We start from the raw sequence: 17,443 nt of genomic DNA on the forward strand, positions 1-17,443 counted from the left end.
TAAGACGAATTCAATGGGCCGCTTTCTGTGAGAGTTTATCAACGTTTACATCCTTGACAAGGATATGGGCAGTAATAAATAGTCAGAAAATTAGGTGGGTAGATGAGATTAAGAAGTTTGTAGGTATAACGTGGCAGCAGAAAGCACAGGACCGGGTTGATTGGCGGAACATGGGAGAGGCCTTTGCCTTGCAGTGGGCTTAGACAGGATGATGATAATGATGAAATAGTCTTTCTGGGAGGATCCGCTCACACAGGCCTTTCGAAGCACTCGCTTTGAAACAAGGGAAAAATTTGCAAAGCCGTGCAGAGGATTTCGCAGACGTATACACGTCTGGCAGATCAGCAGGAGCGGCGATTCCTCTGCCATCTCATTTATTTCACACTATGGATACGCCATTCACCTTTCGAGAGCTGGATATGGCACTTAGCAAATTAAGGAGACGCTGTGCAGTGGGTCCCGATTTGATCATCAATCAGATGGTTACAAATCTGTCATATGGGCGAAAAAGGGCCCTCTTGGACATATTTAATCATGTGTGGAGCACGGGAGAGATGCCATCTGTTTGGAAGACAGCATGGGTGGTGCCAGTCCTTAAGTCCGGAAAGGATCCTGCGAGCCTAGCATCATATCGACCAGTATTACGTACATCATGCGCACCTAAGTTGATGGAAGGATTAATATGTACTAGATTAACTTGGTACATTACTTCGACTGGGTAGCCCCGCCACGGCGGTCTAGTGGTTATGGCGCTCGACTGCTGACCCGAAGGTCGCGGAATCGAATCCCGGCCGCGGCGGCTGCATTTTCGATGGAGGCGAAAATGTTTGAGGCCCGTGTACCTAGATTTAGGTGCACGTTAAAGAACCCCAGGTGGTCGAAATTTCCGGAGCCCTCCACTACGGCGTCTCTCATAATCATAGCGTGGTTTTGGGACTTTAAACCCCAGATATTATTATTACTTCGACTGGGTAACGCAAAAACACGGAACAAAAGATAGAGACGTAGACAGCACAAGCGCTAACTTCAAACCACGTTTATTTTGGGACACGCAAGAATATATACACCACTAATCACAAGGATCTCAACTATCGGCTCATGATACGACAACTCTTTAGATTAACAAGAAAAAAACCATTCGTACTACTGCGCAGAATACCACATGCGTCGGACGGCGAACACACCCCCAAAATAACAAAAGATTCACTCATTTAGAAAAACAAAAAATTCCATACACTCTTTTTGATTCCACGCGCGACATCAGGTACTGACGCGAAATTAGGACGCTACACTAAGGAATGATAGTTCCTTATCGTGTAGGTGTAGAGACGGCTGGCTTACGCACGAGGTGCCTTGCCTCTCGATGATGCAAGCCTCAGTTATCCCACGAGTTAATTGTACCTTGTGACGAAATAAAACGGAGGTTAGTTCAAACTGCGGATCGCAACCACACTGACGGCAATGTAAGGCTAAATTTGACGACGGAGCACATTTTAAAGAGCTGTGGTGCTCGCGCAGACGGATGTTGACGCAGCGGCCAGTCTGGCCCACGTACGTTTTGCCACACGAAAGGGGGATCTGGTACACAACCCCCTTTACCCCTTTACACAACTTGGTACCTTGAGCAAAGAAGACGATGGCCATCGTGTATGACACTCGCCGTCTTCATGGACGTTGCCAAGGCATATGATTGTGTGCTTCAGGCAGGCATCGTCAACGGGCTCCAAGCCATGGGTGTGTCGGGAAATGCTCTTCGGTTCGTACATGAGTTTCTCAGAGACCGCTGTGTCTGGGTTAAGCTTGGAAATGTAACGAGCGAAGAGCGACGCGTTTCCCTCGGCGTCCCACAAAGAAGTGTTCTCTCTCCCTTGCTTTTTAACGCTGCCATTGCCAGCCTTCCTGACACTCTGAACTTAGCTTTGAAAGCAGTTAAAATATCCATCTACGCCGATGACATCTGCATTTGGATCTCAGGGTAGCAACACGAACGTTTGGCCGGGATAGCACAGGGCGCCATTTCAATCATTGAACGTCACTTGTCGACAATTGGCCTGTCTTTATCAGCGGAAAAATCGGCCTTCATGCTATTCCCGGGAGTGAGACGGAAGTCAACACGTCTGTCGCTGAATATTCGAGGCCACTCAATTCGTTCTGCAACGAGTGTCCGTTTCCTGGGCGTCACCATCGACAACAAGCTACTATGGCGGCGTGCGGTTGATGGTATAGTCACTGTGTCAGTGCAAAGGATCAACGCTCTTCGTCGCCTGACAGGGGCACGTTGGGGTAACAATCCTATGTCCATGCTTAAATTGAATGCTGCGCTCATAACAAGCCGTATTCTTTATCAGCTGCCGCTGATATCACCATCACCGAGCCAGTTCGAACGCTCAGAGGCAGTGCACAGAAAGGGTCTTCGCATGGCGATGGGAGTTCCTCAAGCAGCTTCAAACAAGAAGGTCACCAATGAAGCCGAGTCTCTTTCGCTCCGCCTTTTGGCGTCTCAGGCCTTATTGACGCAGCTGTCAAGGCTGGGAGAGTCCTTCGCAGGCACGGCGCTTCTCCGGCGGCTAAGAGCAAGAACTGGCTCACATTTCAACGCGGCGTTGAATACATTTCAATATTTAGGCTTGCAATTGCCTAAACGGCGCCCTATGGACCCACCATGGTCTTTTGTGGATGTTGCCTGTAACTTCAGCGTACCCAAGCTACCAGCGAAACGCACCATTCCAGTCGCGGAAGCAAAGTTTCTTGTGCTGGACCACTTGAGCACCATGTACCACGGCCACGTACAAGTGTACACAGACGGATCAGTGTGCACACAAACGGATAGCTGCGCAGCGGCTTTCTGCAAACCCTGCCTTGGCGTGTCATGGTCGGGCCGCCTCGATTGCGTGGTTTCGTCCACAATGGTAGAAAGCGCTGCAATCACCGCGTCTTTGCGAAAATTGCGGTCCTTTTCTGCACGAGATGTTGTAGTGCTGACGGACTCCAAGTTAGCGCTACAAAGACTGCATCGTCGCCTACTTCAAGAAAAGTTCACCAGGTATTCTCTGATGCTCATTAAACACATAATTGGCAAGAGCTTTAATATTAAGTTTCAGTGGATCCCATCCCACGCTGGCAATGAAAGCAATGGCTGATGCCCTTGCATGCGAAGCGCGGACATCTGTTCCAAAAGTAAGAACTCCTAAGACTTTCCAGAACAACAAAGATGCGATACGCAATCATTTCAAGGCGATATACAAGTTTCCGCACCAAGCATGTGTAATCCATGGACTTTCTCGTGAACAAGCGACGCTGTTGTACCGCATCAAAACCGGATCCGCATACACCCCGGCTTGGTCATTCAAGACTGGGCGATACGCTTCCCCGTTTTGTGCCTTCTGCGGTGACATCGGGGATACTGCAATATTTGGCAACAATTTGGCATTGCCCGCAGTTCGATGTGGAAAGAGCATCGATGGTCCGCACCTTGCAAAAAGGTTGCCATAGGCACCGGACATTTGAAGACGTCATTTTTCCTGAAGGGTCCGCGGCAACGAGGAGGAGCGTACAACGAATCTTGTTGGTCTTCCTGCGAGACACTGGGCTGTTCAACACTTGGTGACATACCCCTACAATTCAGGAGATACTCAGGCGGAACAATTGCCGGCCATGCATGCCAGGCTAAGCCCGCCTGCTGCAACATCACCACCACCACCACCACCTAATCAGTCGAACACTGCGTATGCTGTAAATAACACTAAACATCCAGTCACATACCAGAACTGAAATTCGCAAATTCCAGTCATATGGATACAAAATGAGTTCGCACATGAAGCGACACATGCGGTCAAAATGTATGTATAAAATCAGCTGTAGAAAGTTTTTCTCAATAATTTCCAAGTATGCCACTCCCTTCAGGAGCTTCTTGACTAATGATTGTGCACGTTTTCGCAAGGTATGTGTTGGTCATGGACCTACATTTTTTCGTAGGCTGAAGGGCATACGGTCCAGTGCCATTAGGTTTCGTGCTAGCTGTCTTCGTCCTGGTATCGTAGGCATTCGAATAAAATATGTTGTATATCTTCATCCACGTGTCAGCATGCGCATTCCGGACTCTCTGTTGGTGAAATTTTGTGTAAAAAGTGGTTTGTGTTCGCAGCACCCAGTCGAAAGCGCTGAAAGTTCGATATTGTTCCATATATCTATTACTGGTTTGCCCAGACTTCATTCCGCGATGTCCAGAAACAGAGCTGACAGACATGTTAGCGGCACGCGATTAAGATTCCTTTAATCGCGTGCCGTGCGACCTTCAAACGAGCTATCAGCAGCGTTTCTGGAAGGGACGACGTCCGCCGATGAATCGCTGCCGCACTTTCTCGCTACCGATTGGCCTAGACGTCGCCATCCTCCGCAGAGCGCGCGTTTTGCCGTCGAGCCGACTTGCACAACACATACTGTGCCGGCACCGTGCATGGCATCGTCGCCTACTCGGGACGCACGCGCGAGCGCTGGTTATTCAGCAAAATAATTCTTGGTCCGTTGTTGTGGCATTGGCGGCCCCAATATCAAGCTGCACATGTTTTGACGCGCCGGTGGTGCGATTGCCGTGAGAAACGCCCCAGAACTCGAGCCCCTGGCGCAGTTTGGCGCATACCAGGATGGCGCAGTGAATCCAATTTGGCGCACTTTGGCGCAGTTGGCGCAGGAGTGGAGTCACTGTACTTTGCTAATTTCCTGGTTTCGATTGTTGAGTTAAGCTTTGATAAAACCTGCATATTCTGCTGCCTTGTTTTATAAAAGATCGTGTTATAACATATTGTGCTGTCGCGCTTTCTTAGCCAATGTAGCATTTGTACTAGCACACGTATGAAATTTCGTATTACGTTGCATTATATTTTGATTTGTTTAGCATGCTGTCGCGGCACACAACCTTGTTGTTGTCTTAACCAGCCATGTTGTTCTGGTGGTTATGGTGCTTGACTGCTGACCCGAAGATCGCGGAATCGAATCCCGGCCGCGGCGCCAGCATTTTCGATGGAGGCTAAGGTGCTTGAGGCCCATGTACTTAGGTTTAGTTGCGCTTTAATGAGCCCCACGTGGTCGAAATTTTCGCAGCCCTCCACTACGGTGTCTCTCATAATCATATTGTAGTTTTAGGACGTGAAACCGCAACAATTGTTGTCCTTTATTTATTGCTTTAAATGCTTACTTAGTAGCATAACCCCATAGCAATCCTCCGCCTTCCCTTCTACGTAACGCGCTCAAGGGCTATTCGGGCGCATAAATGAATGAAGCATGTATATCCAAAACGATATTAATGATTCTTTGTGATGCGTTTACTATTGCATGACATCCACTGGGTTTTCGAAGAAAGAACTTATTTAAGAAATATGTAATATATGAGAGAAGCTTCAACTTAGGAATACAGACACGAAGTCAGCTGCTACAGGATGTCGCCCAAATAAAATTGCAGTGATTTCGAAAACGTACTGAAATATATCGAAACCTTGGTGTTCTACAATTCGCACGTGGTTATGTTATCTTTACACACTGACAACAAGATGCGGTATCGGTGAATGCAGGATATATTGTAGGTCTCGATGACAAATGCCGCAGAAAAAGGTATTCCGGCTGATTCCGTGTTTGGTGGGAACCCATTTCATGCGAAACATTCAGCGAGGAGCTAACTATGCCGCACTTTGAGCCAAGTCTTACGAGTGATATCGACGTCTGAGCTGTTTTGTGCATATTGTGGGCACGTTTACTACACTGGCGTCTAAAGGGGGGTAGCTCGTTGTCTGACGTTACAGCAGAGGTGTCACTTTTATGGAAAGAAGGGTAAGGCGCACTCGTTGGAGTATTAGTGCTGGGATGAGCTATGCCAGACTATCGCTTGTTGAGTCGTAGAAGCACATATATGTAAGCGTCGATATGCTACCCTAAAATCGCCAATTATAACAAACGGCATGTCTCCTTGTTGTTTAATCCTCGCGGTGCCTTATAAAGTTTTGAATGTCTACATTCGCTGTCCAGGATTAATATAGCAGCTAATTAACTGTGGCGCGCACCCGGATACCATAGGCTGTGGTATGCAAGTATGCGCCACACGTGATTGTAGGAAAGGGTTTCATGACGTACGCAGCAGGCATGTCCTGATATTAGAGAGTTTATTGCTGGGTACCCAAGCGGCTTGCGCACTCGAGACGTTGGGGTGGTGGTAACGCTCATGCGCGAAGCCCCAAGTACATGCGTCTCCGGGTCACCGGGGACTTGCGTACGCCCGGCCAAAAACATCGCTGCCACCACTGACCTCCTAGTGGAGATCAGCTGTCCATAGCAGGTCAAGTTACCCATGACGTCCGTCTCTGTCCATGACAGATCGAGGTGGTCGCAGAGCACGCTGCGACACCGACAAAGCAACGGCGGCACGGTGAACCCGCGCAGTAGAGGCAAATGAATGGTACGGCAAAAGACGGCGCCGATGACACCGCCACAGGTTCTCCACGTGTATGTCGTTGTCGGACTACGAACAGCTTTCTTAACAGTTTTGCACCAGCCTCAGCCGCAACTTCGAAACGGACAAAGAAAATTTTTTTTCTCGGGTTGATATCTTTGTCATATCAATTAGGAATATTTTATTCAAAGCAATTCAGGACGCGTCATTAAAACTCTCTATTCATGTCAAAACCTGCCTGTCAATTTCTTGCTTCGTGAATGCGAGGCGAGATAATTACGACCTAAAAATAATGAGAATGGTGGCTATAGTTACATGCTCGCTCATTTACGTGGTTCGGCGTCAACGTTATTCTGGCCACTTTGGTGTCTTCGTAACTTAGATCTCACAAAAATAATGCGACATGATTTTGCATATTAGGTTAGAACACGCCCTTAGAATTAATTTTTGGGAGTTTAATGAAAATCGAAAGAGGCATCTTTGAAATCGATTTTCCAACTATCAAATTTTAGAGCCATTCTCTTATTTAAGCAATTGTAGTTTGCCTTGGACGTCATTCCCGGCACTTGTTCTTCACAGAATTGTTAACCTAATGTGTGACAACACTGTGGAAAATATTTGAAAAAATTCTGGCTATTATACACGCAGAGGAACAAAATCAGAAATTAGTGATTGTTCAACAATGTGCCATAATTGAGATTTCTTTCTTAAAACAAGGGCCTCAAGACGGCAAGGTAACAATATTTTGTACACGTACGTTTGTCATAATATGTCAAGAAAAGTTTGATATCCTGAGCTCGAATAGCTTTTTGTAGGATCTCGTCAAAATCCCATTTTCACGCAATTTGCAAAAAGCGCTTCTGCCTCAGTGGGGAGTTCCGAATATTTTTGACGAAGGCAATTTTTTCCCGGTTGGTGTCGTGGTCCGCAAACTCGGACAGCAAAGTACATTTTTCCGGCGAAATTAAAGAGGGTGGTCAGACATGCACCGACGTTCTTAACTGAAAACACCCTCCTAAAATGTGAAAACAGCATGGACACTCACTTGAAAAACAAAATCTTTACGCTATTTTATTGATGAGCTGGGAATAAATAAAGACAATGCCTCATTTCTAGTGTTGGAGTTGCCGTGTCGTGTTCCTCATCGCGCCATTCATTTTTACTTCTTTATCTTATTTTTGTTCTTGTTCATTTCTTTTACTATTAGTTTTCGCGTCGAAACCCGAGTGAAGAGACCGGAATTGTTAACCGGAAGTGAGCCCAAGACAGGAAGTGCGTAACCGGAAGTCTATTCCGTTAGACAGCAGCAGCAACAGCAGCGCAGACTTCCATGTCTTGTGCCTTTATATTTTTCTCCTTTACTTCTTTAGCTTTTTTTGTATAGTTCTTTCGAATGTGTGGTTTATTTCTATCGCATATCTAGATCGCACATTATCTTGCCCCGTTATACATTGTTGGTGGAACGGGCTTTAGAAGGCACTGTCTTCATAAAGTTTTCGAGTAAATGAATAAAGAAACCACCAAAGTGCGTCGCGAGAAACCAACAGTGATCCCGGCCGCGGCAAAGACAGGCCTTCTTGATTTCAAGGGACAGCCACCGCCATGGCGTGCCTATCATTAGCCATTCATTAGTTGCTTGTTCTGCACGCAAGCATCTGTTTAATCTTGGCCAGTTTTTTAGACGTCTTCTTCCGTGGCTGCCGGCTAGCGTGGCGGCAGTGGCCTCCATGCCAGTTTACGCACATAGAGCGGTATTCCACAATTCCCACTGTTGTAGCCGTTTCTTCTTCATGCCGTTCGTAACATCTAAGCTAATCATTCCCTCCTTCATCAGAGAACAGCTATGGAGGTTGTCACTAATCCCGTTAATGGGGACTGCAATCGCCGGGCGGATTCTAAGGGCTGGCGTCACAGCCCTCCGAAAACGCACCACGAAAGCGCGGACAATTTAGGGTTGGTCCTTTGGTGCGCCAGCGAACGCCGGTTGTGGTCCAAAGGCCGAGTCAGAGCCGAGAGTCGACAACAGAAACGAAAACGAAATATATTAGTTAAGGCAATACAAATAACACAAACACGTGCACACTCGGCTGGTACCAGTTAAAGCTTCACAATATAACTCAGATGGTGTTTACACAACGGGAGCTAAACAAACAGATCACACGCTACAAATGCAATCGCATGCATTACAACTATTCAACGACAGTTAAAGTCCTGAATAGATAATGGCGTATCCAGTCCACAATACTTGGACGGTAAACGAATGCTTCTCTTCAAGGAAACACTCACGCCAGCTCGAGCGTTGATCGTCGTAGCTCAACCGTCGTCGTGACTTGTCACGGCTCACACGGTGTCGTCATCGGATTCTTCCAGATCGACGAGCGACTGACCGCACACCATCATAAACACGTCTTCTTTGGCTAACGGAGCCACACTTAGCGTAACTTCACCATCACCGGGCCACTCCTTCACTGACTTCTCCACTGACTTTCTCCGACTCTTCACTGACTTCCTGACTGCTCGTCGTCGCACGCTTTTATCCCTTCTCCCCCGGTTTCTAGAAGCATCGGGAGTGTTCTCCGGCGCGTAATACAGTTAAGCCTGGGGAAAGGGCGAGAGCTTTCTCGTAGGTTCGAATCGCGGCGGCATCGCTCGCGGATGCGTCACCCCCTCCTTCTAGAAAGATCCAGGCTTTGCCGGACGTCCGATCGTGTTGACTGCGTCTGGCTCGAGTGGGTGAGGAGAATGCGGCGCGCCGGCGTCTTTTGATGCTTGTTTTTTTTTTCGTCTTTCGCGCTTGTTGGGCGCGTGGCTCGTGCTGTTCGGTCTCGCAGCTGCTCGAAAGCGGCCGCGCGCGCTTTATAACACGCTAATTCGTGACACTGCCCCCCACTTCAAGAATATTATCACATAATATTCAAACAACACAAACTAGCGCGCACATACACATAACCAAAAATGTCCCACATACAGAGTCCATAACTCAGTCCACACAAGATGCGCTTTACATTCACAATAGAAATATCAATACAATTCACAGGGCATTTCAATGTTACTACATATGAAAGATAAACACAAGTACATAGGTACAACACAGCATCATACATTTCATATAAACAATGCGAACGCACAAAACAAAGCTCTTCACTTAAACGATTATACAATTATATCAATACATTGTACACATAAGGTTGCGCAAACGACACTTGGGCTCACTAGCCAAACATTTGGCACGTGTAATAATAATGGAACATACTCAAAACACTTTAAATACATTCAAATTCAAATTCGGCTAAGGTAATCGGCCCCGACGTTCTCGCCTCCCTTGATATGTTCGACTCTGAACTGATACTCCTGGAGAAGCAAACTCCACCTCAAAACCCTGCTGTTAAGTTGTTTAGCTTGCTGGATGTAACGGAGCGGCTGGTGGTCTGTCTGTACCAAGAAAGGCACCCCGTATAGGTACATATTAAATTTCTGCATCCCCCAGACCAAAGCGAGGCATTCCCTTTCTATGGTGCTATAGGAGGCTTCTCGGGGAAGTAATTTGCGGCTGGCATACGCTATAGGGTGGAGAGTTCCCTCATTCGACTGCATGAGTACCGCACCGAGACTGGTGTCGGAAGCGTCGGTGCGTAGTACGAATTCCTTCGATAGGTCGGGGAGGCGAAGCACTGGGGGGCTCGAAATGCATTGCTTGAGCTTGGTAAACGCCTCCTCGTGTGTCGCGGTCCATTTGACAGCGTTGTTTTCGCCCTTCTTGGTCAGGTCTGTGAGTGGCCTGCTGATCTCGGCGTAATTTGGAATAAACTCCCGGTAGTAACTGGTTAACCCAAGGAAGGCTCGTACCTGCCGCTTCGTCTTCGGTGCGGGTGCGGCTTGGATTTTGCTGAGGGTTTTCCCAAGTGGCGCAAGTTTGTTTTGCCCAATGCGGTGTCCAAGGAAATCAATCTCGTCCGTTCCGAATTCGCACTTGCTAGGCCTCACTGTCAATCCTGCTGCTTCAATTCGGACGAAGAGCTGTCTCAGGGACGACAGGTGTTCCTCCCAGGTTGCGCTTGTTATGACCACGTCATCGTAGTAGTGCTCGACGCCGGGTATTCCCTCGATAATTAGTCGCATCAGCCGGGCGAAAACGGCGGGTGCCGTTTTGATGCCGAAGGGCATGTATCGAAACTGGTATAGGCCGGACTTCGTTGAAAAAGCAGTCTTGGGTTTGGATTGTTGGGAAAGCGAGATTTGCCAGTATCCCTTTACGAAATCCAGCTTAGAGAAATAATTCTTGTTCGCGGCACTGGCAAAAACGGCGTCCGCCCTGGGCATGGGTTCTGAGTCTCCGATTACGATGTTATTCAGGCGCCGGAAATCAACCACGAAACGCTTGGTTTTGTCCGGTTTGTCCACGAGCAACACTTGGGAATTATAGGGCGACTTTGAGGCTTCGATTATGTCAAGAGCCTTCATTTGCTGCACCTCGGCGTCTATGTCCTTCGACGTAGCAAATGGTAACGGGTATTGTTTGACATGAACCGGGGTGTGCGTCGTGAGTTCGAGGTGGCACTCTACCCAGTCTGTCTTGCCCGGGACGTTGGAAAATATTCGGGAGTACGCTGACATGGTTTCCTCCAACTCCTCCTTTTGTTGGACAGTCAGCTTGGGGGAGATTTTAACATCCTCGATCTCTTCTGTTTTCACGAATTCCGGGACGGGAATCTCTTGCTCTTCACCCGTGTCGATGACCCCTACAATGGCTTGGCATTGATTGGGTGTGTCTTGGTTCGCTTCTCGCTCTGCGTACCTTTTCAGTAGGTTGGCGTGGAAAATCCTCGACCCGCTCGGTGTCCTTACGGCGTAATCGAGGTCTCCAACGGTCGCCTGGACTTCGAACGGTCCCTTCCAATGCAACAAGAGCTTGTTGTTGTCGGTCGGGAGCAAGATGAGGACTTTATCTCCTGGTTTGAATGTTCGATCCTTTGCCTTCCGATTGTAGTTTTTAGCATACCGTGCTCCCGCCTTTCGGAGTTCTTCGTGAGCTAGACGACACGTTTCTTTCAAGCGATTTCGCAAATCCAATACGTACTGGTAGGTTGTCTTCAGGTCGTCATCCAGCTCTTGGTTTGTCCATACTTCTTTTAGGATCGCCAGAGGTCCTCGGACGTGTCGCCCGTATAGTAGTTCAAACGGTGAGAAACCGAGGCTCGCTTGCGGTACTTCCCTATATGCAAATAGCAACGGACCCAGAAATCGATCCCAGTTTTTTTGTTTTTCCGCAGACATTCGCTTCAGCATCATTTTTAGTGTGCCATTAAACTTTTCTACCATTCCGTTGGCCATCGGGTGATAGGGGGTGGTATGAAGCTGCCGCACTGACAGAAGGCGTGCCACTTCCTTCATTAGCTCCGACGTAAAGTTGGTACCCCTATCAGTGAGGATTTCTCTCGGTACGCCGACACGGGAGAACATTTCGACTAGAGCCTCTGCTACTCGTTCCGTCTCTATGCTCGGCAGTGCCACGGCGTCTGGGTAACGTGTGGCGCAATCCATGAGTGTCAAGATATAGCGGTTCCCTCGTCCGGATGGTGGGTGGATAGGGCCTACTATATCAATAGCTACTCGCTTGAAGGGTGTGTCGATCACAGGCGATTTGCCAAGGAAAACGTGTGGCACCCTTCCTTTCGGCACTGTTCGTTGGCAAATATCGCATGAAGCCACGAAGCGTTTCACGTCGGCTGTGACTCCGGGCCAGAAGAATTCTTCTTGAATCCGGTCCCTAGTTTTCTCGGCTCCCAAGTGTCCAGCCATAATTCCATCGTGTGCCAGCTTCATCACAATTTCCCGGCGGTTCTTTGGCACCACAAGTTGTCGTATCTGTCGTCCATTTTTCTCCGTATAATACCTGTAGAGTAGGCCACCGTCTTGCTTGAACTCTATCGCGCAATTACTGTTACGGCATTTCAAATCCTTTCCAATTTGTGCGTAGCACATTTTTAAGGACCCGTCTTGCTTTTGTTCCTCAGCGTAATTCTGGGCCGGATCTTCCTCGGAATGGGGCGTGAGAAGAGGCTGGAATGGCCCTGACTGGGCTTTAGATTGAGCTCGGGTTACAACTGCCGCGGTATTCTCTTCGACCTTGACCGTTTCGTCGTGGGGTTCCTCGATCGACGGTGGATCGATATTCAATTCCTCTTTCAGAGGTTCAGGGTGATCGGCTGATCGGGCTCCCTCGACGTTTCCCACGGTTAGGTCGTACAATGGATTGTCCATGCACAGGGCAGTAACTCTCCCGCTGAGTTAAGGGGTCTCAATCTCAATCTTGGCTTCGGGAAGCATTCGAACCGAATGATCAATCAGGCGAACTGGTTTGGTCTTGCCTGTGAACTCATTGTCTCGGACCAATTCCTTTCGCACGATCACTGTGGTACATCCAGTATCTCTTAGAACCGTTATACGCTTTCCCGCCATTTTTCCGGCAAGCACGGGCGATCCTTTAACCAAGGTTCCCGAGTACGAAGTCATGACGGCATTGGCAACTGGAATTTCCTTCCCGCTTCTTGGCTCGACAAACTGGTCACTGTTGTCTCCTTCACACCCTTCTGGCAGCGTATACACACAAGATACCTGGGGAATCTCCTTTCCCCCGCTGCGGCACGCGTCGGCTTTGTGTCCCGTTCGCCCACATTTAAAACATTTCGCCACCCCGGGACGTGAAAAGTTGGTCCGACAACTGTTAGCGCGATGGCCCAGTCGGTTACACAAGTAACATCTCGCAGCGCCATCCTGACAATTCTTCTTTTCTTCGGGTGCCGATTTCTTCGAATCTGTAGGAACCTCCTTTTTTACTTTGGCCAGATTCGTGCCACCTAGCGCTTCCAAGAATTGATCGGCCAACTCAAGCATGTCGTCAAGCGATTTCCTCTCTTTCAGATACAGCGACAGGCTCGGGTGGCAACTGGTGAGAAATTGCTCTCTGATTAAAAGCTCTCTAAGCTCCCCGTACTCCTGTGCCGTCTCTGAAAGTTCGATCCACCTGTCAAAATAATGGCTGAGCCGCGCGGCATACTGCGTTGCCGTCTCGCCATCAGCTGGCTTTCCCGTACGGAACCGATCACGGAAGCCTTCCACGGTGAATCGAAATCGCTTCAGCAAAGCAGCTTTTACTCTTCCGTAATTAGCTGCATCGGTAGGTGTCAGCCTACCGTACACACTGAGCGCTTCGCCACTCAAGCAAGTGCTCAAAGCTGTTGTCCATTGCTGCTCCGGCCAATTTTGGCTTCTAGCTATCGTCTCAAACCTGTGCAGGTATGCATCAAGGTCATCTTTCCTCTCATCAAACGCCACAAGCAGCTTTCTTGGGTTCAAACGAAAGCTATGATCTTCCCTTTCGCTGCTCTCCACTCTAGCCTGGACGGGAGTCTCTATGCGCTGCTGTAAACGGAGCCGTTCGAGTTCCAATTCGTGCTGCCGTTGCCTTTCTCTCTCAGCCATCTGCGCCTCTCTTTCTTCTCTCTCCCTCTCAGCTGCTAGCCTCTCTCTCTCCAGCTCTCTTTCTTCCTTCAGCTGTCGCTCTTTAGCCTCTCGCTCTTCTTTCTCCCTCTCAGCTGCCAACCTCTCTCGTTCCAGCTCGGCTTTCAGCTGTTGTTCGTTCATCTCTCTTTCTTCCTTAGCTCTTTCTCTTTCTTCTTTTTCCTTTTGGCTAACCCACTTTCGTAGTTCGGCCCCAGACAGACCCATCTTCTCACCAAAGGCAACTAACTTCTCAAGATCCATGATGCCCGTCAACGATAACCTAGCCGCGTGCACAAAACCTCTGCCTAACTTCGAATTACAAAACACTCTCTGCACACAGGTTAGCGAGAACTCGGTGCAACACACAAAAATCGTTCGCAAGCACTATCAACGTCTCAAGGCTCTTTCTCCCTACTTTGGACACACTGTGCACCAAAAGGGTCCTGTGTCGCGGACGCAAGAATAATTGTCACTAATCCCGTTAATGGGGACTGCAATCGCCGGGCGGATTCTAAGGGCTGGCGTCACAGCCCTCCGAAAACGCACCACGAAAGCGCGGACAATTTAGGGTTGGTCCTTTGGTGCGCCAGCGAACGCCGGTTGTGGTCCAAAGACCGAGTCAGAGCCGAGAGTCGACAACACAAACGAAAACGAAATATATTCTCAGTTAAGGCAATACAAATAACACATACACGTGCACGCTCGGCTGGTACCAGTTACAGCTTCACAATATAACTCAGATGGTGTTTACACAACGGGAGCTAAGCAAACAGATCACACGCTACAAATGCAATCGCATGCATTACAACTATTCGACGACAGTTAAAGTCCTGAATAGATAATGGCGTATGCAGTCCACAATACTTGGACGGTAAACGAATGCTTCTCTTCAAGGAAACACTCACGCCAGCTCCAGCGTTGATCGTCGTAGCTCAAACGTCGTCGTGACTTGTCACGGCTCACACGGTGTCGTCATCGGATTCTTCCAGATCGACGAGCGACTGACCACACACCATCATAAACACGTCTTCTTTGGCTAACGGAGCCACACTTAGCGTAACTTCAACATCACCGGGCCACTCCTTCACTGACTTCTCAACTGACTTTCTCCGACTCTTCACTGACTTCCTGACTGCTCGTCGTCGCACGCTTTTATCCCTTCTCCCCCGGTTTCTAGAAGCGTCGGGAGTGTTCTCCGGCGCGTAATACAGTTAAGCCTGGGGAAAGGGCGAGAGCTTTCTCGTAGGTTCGAATCGCGGCGGCATCGCTCGCGGATGCGTCACCCCCTCCTTCTAGAAAGATCCAGGCTTTGCCGGGCGTCTGATCGTGTTGACTGCGTCTGGCTCGAGTGGGTGAGGAGAATGCGGCGCGCCGGCGTCTTTTGATGCTTGTTTTTTTTTTCGTCTTTCGCGCTTGTTGGGCGCGTGGCTCGTGCTGTTCTGTCTCGCAGCTGCTCGAAAGCGGCCGCGCGCGCTTTATAACACGCTAATTTAACAGAGGTGTGCACAGAACCTGCTGTTGCCTCACCGTGCTTCAGGCACAATGTGAACGCTTCATCGTCACCTTCGCTGGTAGGAGGAAGTGAGAGCAAACATAAGGATAGTGCTGGGATGTTCATTGGCTATCGTCCTCTAGTGGATCGTGGGACTTCTCTTGCGTATTTCGTTCGTTATAATGGCATTTGCAAGCACCCTGATAGCGCACGAACTCCTTCAGCTCTTGTTGCTTCGATATTACCTATTTGGTTATTATGCTTTCCGTGGAATACTAAAGACGCAGCAACAAATCGCCTATCAAGTTCAGTGTTGTATTTTGGTTTCTCCCCAGTATAGTAAAACGTCCTAGGTGGTGCATCGCGGGAACCTTCCACGACACCTGTGTGCTAGTGCTACGTGTAAACAAAGAATGGCCGCACTCGTATAAATTATGCGTGATCTCCAGAGTACGCAGCAACGGTACTGTATGATCGAATACCTATGGGCACACATTTTTAATGGCGTCTAGGAGAGCCCCCAGGTGATCCAATTAGAGTACACAGAGCTGCACAGGGAATGCACTGTTCACTTCTAACTCTGCACTCAAGAAATTGCTCGCACGTTATTCTAGCATACATCATGCAAGCATTGCCTGTTGGCTGAAGTTTCATCTTTTTCGTGTGCGTACGCCAGCGTGCGTACGTGCCGGCGTGTGCGTGAGTGCGCGGTCTTGTGTGCGGGTGTTCTCCAACTCGTCGTGCTAGCATTCGATAAATTAGGTGAATACGGCTAAATTGTCGCCTTGAGGAGCCGATTCTTGTTACTATTGCTATTCCTCGCCGCCACACTACCTATCATCCTGGACCGAAAACTAGATCGTGCAGCTCCTGGAGATAGTGCTGCACCATTTTCGTATGACCCAAATCCTGCGTTCACGTTCTCTACGAACAAGAACTTAATTGCTGTGCATGCGGACGGTATTTCTTTGACGGCATTAATCGATACTGGAGCACAGGTGTCCATAATAAGTGCTCATATCTGTCGCCGACTCAAAAAAGTACTCAAGCATGCTACAACTAAAGCCGCACGCGTTGCCGATGGCGGTACTGTTGCCGTCACTGGAATGTGCGCAGCTCGCCTTGCCGGCCGCCCCGTTTCCGTCCTGTTTACGGTGCTCAACAATCGCCCTCATGACCTCATTCTGCTCTGATCAACTGTGCCGCTGGTACTCTTTGCTTGGATCTTCCTCTTCAGTCTGATACCCGTCCCGAACTCCAGAACAGCTCTGTACCACAGACTTCCTCCGCATGCCGCCTAAAGCCATAACATTTGTCGAATTGGCGACAACTTCACCCGTGCATGACGGTGACTACGTCGTCACGCCTGCTCCTTATGTCCTTCTGGCGCGCGACATCACTGTGCCCCACTTCGTTGTAACCGTAGCCGCTAACCGGATATATCTTCACGAAGCAAGTGCAAGTGCAAGAGCTTCACGAAGCAAGTGCTACCTCAAAGCATCTCGGTCGCCACGCTGCGATCCTTATCAGACGACCACGTCACCACGTTTGCAGCAGACGGGTGCTCAGATCCTCATTGTCGCCCGCCGGATGCCACATGCTTCGACGTGTCATTGAGCCCCATGATCGCCCCAGACCTCAAACATGAGCAATCAGCCGCCCTAAGCCGCCTTTTGGTTTCCAACCGCGACATATTCGACATCGACAATCGACCACTCCGCCAGACTTCTCTTGGGAAGCACCGGATATACACAGGCGATGCTGTTCCCATTCACCGCCGACCGTAGCGCGTGTCTGCATCAGAGCGTAAGGTTATTCAAGAAGTGAACAACATGCTAGCCAAAGGCATTATTGAGCCCTTATCAAGCCCTTGGGGCGTCGCCCGTCGTCCTTGTTAAAAAAAAAAGATAACACGTGGCGTTTCTGCGTTGATTACCGCCATCGAAATCGAACTACGCAAAAGGACGTTTACCCTGTACCCCGAATTGATTACGCTCTCGACTGTCTTC

At 49.0% G+C, this 17,443-nt stretch overlaps 1 long non-coding RNA gene across 1 annotated transcript in view; it reads left to right on the forward strand.

Annotated features, from left to right (window-relative positions):
- The first annotated feature begins 719 nt into the window (after positions 1 to 719).
- The window catches only part of LOC125759597 (uncharacterized), a 162,957-nt gene continuing 146,233 nt past the window's right edge, over positions 720 to 17,443 (forward strand). Inside the window, exon 1 of the long non-coding RNA XR_007417223.1 lies at positions 720 to 771. This is a non-coding gene — a long non-coding RNA (uncharacterized LOC125759597). The remainder of the gene's footprint in view (positions 772 to 17,443) is intronic.

The sequence above is a fragment of the Rhipicephalus sanguineus genome, chromosome 8 (assembly GCF_013339695.2).
Source record: "Rhipicephalus sanguineus isolate Rsan-2018 chromosome 8, BIME_Rsan_1.4, whole genome shotgun sequence".
NCBI lineage: Eukaryota > Metazoa > Arthropoda > Arachnida > Ixodida > Ixodidae > Rhipicephalus > Rhipicephalus sanguineus.